Source organism: Pleurodeles waltl, chromosome 2_2 (genome assembly GCF_031143425.1).
Source record: "Pleurodeles waltl isolate 20211129_DDA chromosome 2_2, aPleWal1.hap1.20221129, whole genome shotgun sequence".
Taxonomy (NCBI): Eukaryota; Metazoa; Chordata; class Amphibia; order Caudata; family Salamandridae; genus Pleurodeles; species Pleurodeles waltl.
The window spans coordinates 540,857,209-540,864,586 of NC_090439.1; the positions used below are offsets into that span (position 1 = coordinate 540,857,209).

General features: G+C 49.1%; 1 pseudogene; it reads left to right on the plus strand.

Annotated features, from left to right (window-relative positions):
• The first annotated feature begins 475 nt into the window (after positions 1-475).
• Positions 476-1,059, plus strand: LOC138276576 (ubiquitin-conjugating enzyme E2 J1 pseudogene; annotated as a pseudogene).
• Positions 1,060-7,378: the final 6,319 nt, after the last annotated feature.

Consider the following 7,378-nt stretch of genomic DNA (forward strand, 5'->3'; position numbering starts at 1 on the left):
AAGCCTGAAAAATCTGAGTTTCCTAGTGCTCATTTATATTAAGATGCCATTTTAACAAAGGCATAGAATTATATTACCTATAGTAAAGATATAACATCAGTGTTGTATTTTGTTAGCAACTTCTCCTCCAAATACATTAGCTACATATTGAGCTATCTTCAGGGTTTACAAAGACATCATGCTCAAATGCAGTCATGGACTACATCAAATTTCAACAACTATGTTACGGTTGACATTGTCAAGTCAGGTGCCTTAGATTAAGCTAATTTATATTGGCACCACTCCATGACTGAGAGGAAGTGTATTACTATTATTTTGAGAAATATTCCACCAATGTAGTGGCAACTGCAGATCTCTCTATATACAGTGCCATGAAGTTGGCGGCACGTCAGGGCTGAAGCTGGGGCACCAGAACATTGACACGAACCCAGCACACAGCGAGCATCTGTGAGAATAGGTCCTGTCAGCAGCAGCCATGGAAGCCAGCTACAAACTGAACAGCTCCACTATCAAATGCTTGATGAAAGAAGCTGCACAACTGAAGGACCCAACTGATCATTACCATGCACAGCCTTTGGAGGACAATCTTTTTGTGTGGCACTTCACTGTTAGGGGCCTCTTGATTCTGATTTAGATGGAGAAGTTTATCATGGGTGTATTGTATTGCCACCAGAGTATCCAATGAAACCTCCCAGCCTTATACTGTTAACGGAAAATGGCAAGTTTTAAGTGGGGAAGGAAATCTGTTTGAGCATCTCCGGCCATCACCTGAAAGAGATCATGGAGCATAAAAACTGCACTGTTAACCATCATTGAATTTATGCCAAGTAAAGGAGAAGCAGCCATGGGGTCTCTGCACTACATACCTGAAGAATTGCAGTCAGTTGCTCCAAAATCCCAGGGCGTCTGTTGTGAAGGCTGTGGTGCAAACATGAAAATAGCCCTTCTTCCATTGTCTTTGAACAGCCCGTCTATCCAGGCAGACCAGAGGCCAAAGAACTAGCAAGGCAAATCAGTTTCAAGACAAAAGTTAATTCACCAGCAAAGTTGACAAATTAAATTCTCCCCACTCCTGCATCAGATCATTCTATCAACTCTTCAGTGTCTGAACAGGAGAACTTCACTGAGTCAGTCCGGGCTACAAATCCTAATGCAACAAGGGGTGATATTTAGAACATCACAGTATCTGCTGTTCTTGAACAGTCTGCACCCACTCCACCAAACAATACCTCAGAGAGCTCTCGGCAGCATCGTGCTCAACAACAGCAGCCTTCTTCAGGCTCAGCAGCCATGGGTCAACACAAGCAACAGAGGATCCGATTTACTGATAGTTCTTCTCACATTAGTGATGGCCACCCTTATAGGCTGAAGGATAAATCTGGCCAACAACTACATTTTTGGATCAAGAAATATAATGGTTGCTTTATTCTTCACAGCATAGACTTGGATGCTTCACTAACTATTGTCTATTGGGTAAATGATGGGCTGTTTACAAAAAGGAATGATAATGGATGCCTTTATGTCCATTCCCGTCACAGGGGAGTGACGTTTGGCGTTTGTATGATTAGAAACTATTGTGTGCCCAGTGACACTGAGAAACCAGTCAATTGTGTTGATGTGGACTCTGCAGTCTATGCAGGATGTCTGTTCGCAACCGGCAAAGAACGACCTGCCCCTGTATGATATTGTGACTAATTTAAGGCCTTCTTAAATGAGTAAATGAACTTGTTACAGATTTTTGAACTTTTCACGTGTTGAAGGAAAGCTACTATTGAGATTTACAGTTAATTTCTAGCATTCACGTTTTACCTGAGAAAGCTTCGAATCTGGACACGAATATGGCTTTTTTGTTATAAAAATGTAATCAGGACAGAGCACTCAATTAACCACTTTGTTCTACGGGAAAGCGTTCTCTTTATCACCTTAATAATTATCTTTCAAAAACTACAACAGGGATGAAAAAATTAGGTTGTAAGTTGTTGATCTGCTTTTTGCCTGTGGAAGATAGAGCTAATACCTTTTCCATATTTAAATGTTTTCTGATAATGTCAGCTGTTTATCTTGCTTTTTTTTTAATCCATGTGTGCATATAATGTATTCATTTCTACAGAAGTTATAACCAGTACCTATGTAGCACTTGAAAGGATCCACCTATGTCTTGCTAGTGCCCTGGGAGATGACAGGAAGACATAACCTAGGAAAAAAGAAGCAGACATATGAATATATTTTTGACTAACATTATAGTGTTATTTGTAAATTTTAACTATTTTTTGATGATCAAACATAGATTCACATATAGGATGCTCATCATTATGAGTAGGATGTTGGCAATATACTATTGTGCTTTTATAACACATTGAAAGCTACACTTTAAATATGATTAAAAATTACAATTTTTTTATTGTAATTAGTGGATTATTAGCATACTTTTTTAAGACATGGCCATAAGGAATACAAACAAATGACAAGTTTCTCACTGTGACTTACTAACATGCAAAGAGTTTTTCCATGAATTCACACTAGAGATCAATGCCTTCATTCTCGTCACTATCAACTTCCTGATGCATATCACCAACTTCACCCTGGAGTTTCCACTGGTAACCCTCATTAGGGATGAAAAAATGATTCTGCACCAGCACCAGGGGAGACCACAGGTCCCAGAAGGCACAGGTCCCCAGGAGGCAATCCCAGGTCCACCCGCACACCAGCACTGACTCACGCTTATAAGCACTTTCATTCTCCCGCTGCACGGGATGCCGAAAGCACCAGATCCATGGGAGACTGCAGGTCTTAGAAGGCCCAGGTCCCCAGGAGAAGGTCCCAGGCCCACCTGCACACCGGCACTGACTTGCGCTAATAAGTGCTTTCATTCTCCCACAGCGCTGGATGCTAAAAGCACCAGATGCAGCGGTGACCACAGGTCCCAGAAGGCCTAGGGCCCCTGGAGGCGATACCAGGCCTACCTGCACACCCGCACTGACTCGCGGTCATAAGCACTTACATTCTCCCGCAGCACGGGATGCTGCAAGCACCAGATCCAGGGAAGACCTCAGGTCCCAGAAGGCACAGGATCCTAGGAGGCCCACCTGCACACCGGCACTGACTTACGCTCATAAGCTCTTTCATTCTCCTGCAGCATGGGACACTACAAGCACCAGATCCAGGGAGGAGAGCAGGTCCCAGAAGGCCCACGGCCCCAGGAGGCGGTCTTAGGCCCACCTGCACTCCGGCACTGACTCTCGCTCATAAGCAAACAGGCCGGCGGAAAAAAAATGGAATTCGCCGTGGTCATCCGCCACTTCACCATTCCGACCGCCATGGCGGTGAAGACCGCTGGGCTGGAGATTGCGGTCTCCAGCCCGGGGGTCGTCACTAGACCGCCGACGGTATCAGGATCCTGCATATCACATATTACCAAGGTGGTGCTGAAGTGGGAAACAAATTACAGGGGTTTTAATTAAGGATTTTGGCATTGCCTATACTAAGCCGATTTGCCCAGCACTCCAGATCTACGAGGCCAAGGCTGTGAGTTCTGCACTTTATGGTGCAGAACTGTGGGGCCATGTGAAAGCCCAAGAAGTATCTCTTATTGAGAACACCTTTTTAAGGAAGCTTGTCTCTCTTCCACTGAGCACTCCACTGCTTCCTCTTTTTAAGGGCTTGGGCATTAAGGATACAGGCATCATTACGACCCTGGCAGTCGGTGGTAAAGCGGCGGTAAGACCGCAAACAGGCCGGAGAAAAAAAAAATGGAATTTGCCACGGTCATCCGCCACTTCACCATTCCGACCGCCATGGCGGTGAAGACACCTGGGCTGGAGATTGCGGTCTCCAGCCCGGTGGTCGTCACTAGACCGCCGACGGTATCAGGACCCTGCATACCGCCATGGATCTCGGGTGGTTGGGAACCGCCATGAGATCCATGGCGGTAGGCACTATCAGTGCCAGGGAATTCCTTCCCTGGCACTGATAGGGGTCTCCCCCACCCCCGCTACCCCCCATGAATCCTCCCCCAACACCCTCCACCCCTCTGCCACCCCCCAAAGGTGGCACAACCCCCCTCCCCACCCAGACCCCGAACATGCACATATACACACCCCTACATGCACACACCCCCAACATGCACATATACACACCCCTACATGCACACACCCCCAACATGCACATATACACACCCCGACAACACATACCCGCACACATACAAACAGACATGCACACCGTCCGACCCGCACTCATTGCCCATACACACAACACCCTCCTGCACGCATACACTCACTCACTCACCCCCTCTACACTCTCACACGCACACCCCCATGCACGCACATAACACACAACACCCCCCCACCCCCTTCTCTAACGGACTATCAACTTACCTTGTCCGTTGATCCTCCGGGAGGGGACGGGATCCATGGGGGCAGCTCCGCCACCAGAACACCGTCATCAGAACACCGCTACACCGAATCATGGGACGTGATTCAGTGGGCGGTGTTCTGTTGACGTGGCGGTGGAGGTTGAGCAACCTCCACTTTCCCGCCGTGCGCCAGTATGGCTGCTGGCAGCTTTCCGTACGAAAAAGGACGGCGGGCTGCCAGCGGTCATAATACGCGGCGCAGAAGACCGCCACCACTGGCGGTCTTCAGCACGGTGGTACCTCGGCGGTCTTGCGAAAAGACCACCACGGTCGTAATGACCGCCATAGTTCGCAATGCTCCAGAGATTGCCTCTTACACTGTATCCTTGCAGGCTATAATGGAAGCTGAACGCTCCCTTAGCATTCCTTGGCTTAGATACATCAAAGAGTCATTGTATATCTTTGGTTTCCGCAACCTTTGGGATGACCCAGCCACTGCTCCCTTCCTTTTAAAGTATGACTTAAAAACGCATTATTGCAGAGTGGTAGATTCTGAGGAGTTGTGTGTAGCGATCCATTCTAAATTGTCACATGACTTTATCGACCTGAAAGATGTGTGCAGATATGAGGTATTCTGGGATGCAATTTCGTCCCCTAAAGATAGGGAGTTGTATTTCCAGTTTTGTGTAGGAACTCTACCACTCAGATCGTTGACCAGCCAATGGCCATCAGAGGGGGTAACCACTTGCCCTGCTTATGTAACCCCTCGTAGTGAATGGCTTTCCCCTGCTTGTAGGTGGCTGGGTGTTCATAGGAACTCTGTTGCTCTTCGAACTCTGAGATCAGATACCTACCTGGTTCTGGTCACCACAGTTGCTAGGTTTCTTGGAGCCATGTGGATTCTTAGAACAAAGACTTTGGCCCTCATTATGACCCTGGCGGACGGGGGAGAAGTGGCGGTAAAACCGCCAACAGGCCGGTGGAAAAAAAATGGAAATATGACCATGGCAGTTACCGCCATGGTCATCCGCCACTTCTCCACTCCTACCGCCATGGTGGTGACGACCGCTGGGCTGGAGACTTCGGTCTCCAGCCCAGCGGCCGTCACCAGAACCGCCGGTGGTATCAGGACCCTGCATACCAGCATGGATTTCGGGTGGTTTGGAACCGCCACGAAATCCAAGGCGGTAGGCACTATCAGTGCCAGGGAATTCCTTCCCTGGCACTGATAGGGGCCTCCCCAACCCCCTCCCTCACCCCGAGTCCTCCCCCCACACCCTCCACACCCCCTGACAACCCCCAAAGTTGGCAGGACCCCCCTCCCCACCGGCACCCCCAACATGCACAGACACACACCTCCTCCCCACCCCCACCCCCAACATGCACAGACACACACCCCTACACGCACACATACACTACAACAACACATACCCGCACACATACAAGCAAACATGCACACAGAACGACCCACACACATTTTCCATACACACAACATACCCCCTGCATTCATACACGCACTCACACACTTCCTCTACATACTCCCACGAACACCCCCATGCACGCACACAACACCCCTCCACCCCCTCCCCTTACAGACAATCAACTTACCTTGTCCGTTGATCCTCCGGGAGGGGACGAGATCCATGGGGGCTGCTCTGCCGCCAGCAACCCGTCACCAAAACAGCGCCACACCGAATCATGGAACGTGATAAGGTGGGCGGTGTTCTGATGACGGGGCGGTGGAGGTGGAGCAACCTCCACTTCCCCGCCGACTGCCAGTATGGCTGCTGGCAGCTCTCTGTCTGAAAAAGGCCAGCAGTCATAATACGCCGCGAGGAAAACCGCCTGCACTGGGGGTCTTCAGCACGGCGGTACGAGGTCGTAATGAGGCCCTTTATCTCCACATATGTGATGCATTTGTGCAAACAGTTTATATGCACTAAAGGATGTTTTATTATGAGTATTAAGACTTTCAGGCTCCATTATATAAATGTACTGTAATGATTTTGGCCCTCATTACAACCCTGGCGGTCGTGATAAAGCGGCGGTAATAACGGCAATAGGCCGACGGTAACAAAAATGGAATTATGACCACAGCGGAAACCGCTCAGACAGACAGACACTTTAACACAACAACCGCCACAGCAGAATCAACAAGCACCATGGCGGTAACCGCCAACAGCCAGACAGAAGACAACATACCACCCACACTATTACGACAGGCCTATCCGCCACCTTTTCCGGGGTGGTACCAACGACATCAAAAGCACGGCGGAAACAGAACACATAAGTCAAAGGACTCACCTCTGGAGACTCAGGGAAAAAACACAACGCCATGGAGCCTGAGCTGCACATATTTCCCATGCTCGTCTACCTTTTTTTGCATTCTGAGCAGCAACGCCGACGAAGACGACAACAGTGAGTACTGCCACCTAGCACACAAGGGAGGGGGGAGGAAAAAGAGAGTGACACACACACGCAACACGCAACACCCCCAACAACATACACACAACCAGATGTACTAACATTACATATCCACCCCGTACCCCTGGAATAATGCAAGGACAAAATGATTGGAAGAAAGTGAGTGTAAAATGATAAAATAACATGAATAAGTGCATCAAAATTCAAACGGATATACATATTTACAAATGGAGGGACACTGCCCAGTCCTCAATGTCCATGGGCCACAGGGCCAAACCACATAGGCCAAGGCCCCACCTCACTCCTGCAACAACACAGAGAGAACACTGCAGGGGTATCAAGCCGAAAATACACAGGCCCCTCAGGGGGACGGGGAATGGGGGGGCACCTCAGCCGGAAGATGGTAAAACACCACTGGTCATGGAGGGGGCTACATGCCCTGTGCGATGTCCTGGGGAGTGCAAGGCCACAGTCTCTCAAGTGGGTGGTTTGCCCCCTGCTTGGTCCTGGGGAGTGCAAGGCCACAGTCTCTTAAGTGGGTGGTTTGCCCACATGCTCTGGAGGGGGCAACATGCCCTGTGCTTTGTCCTGGGGAGTGCAAGG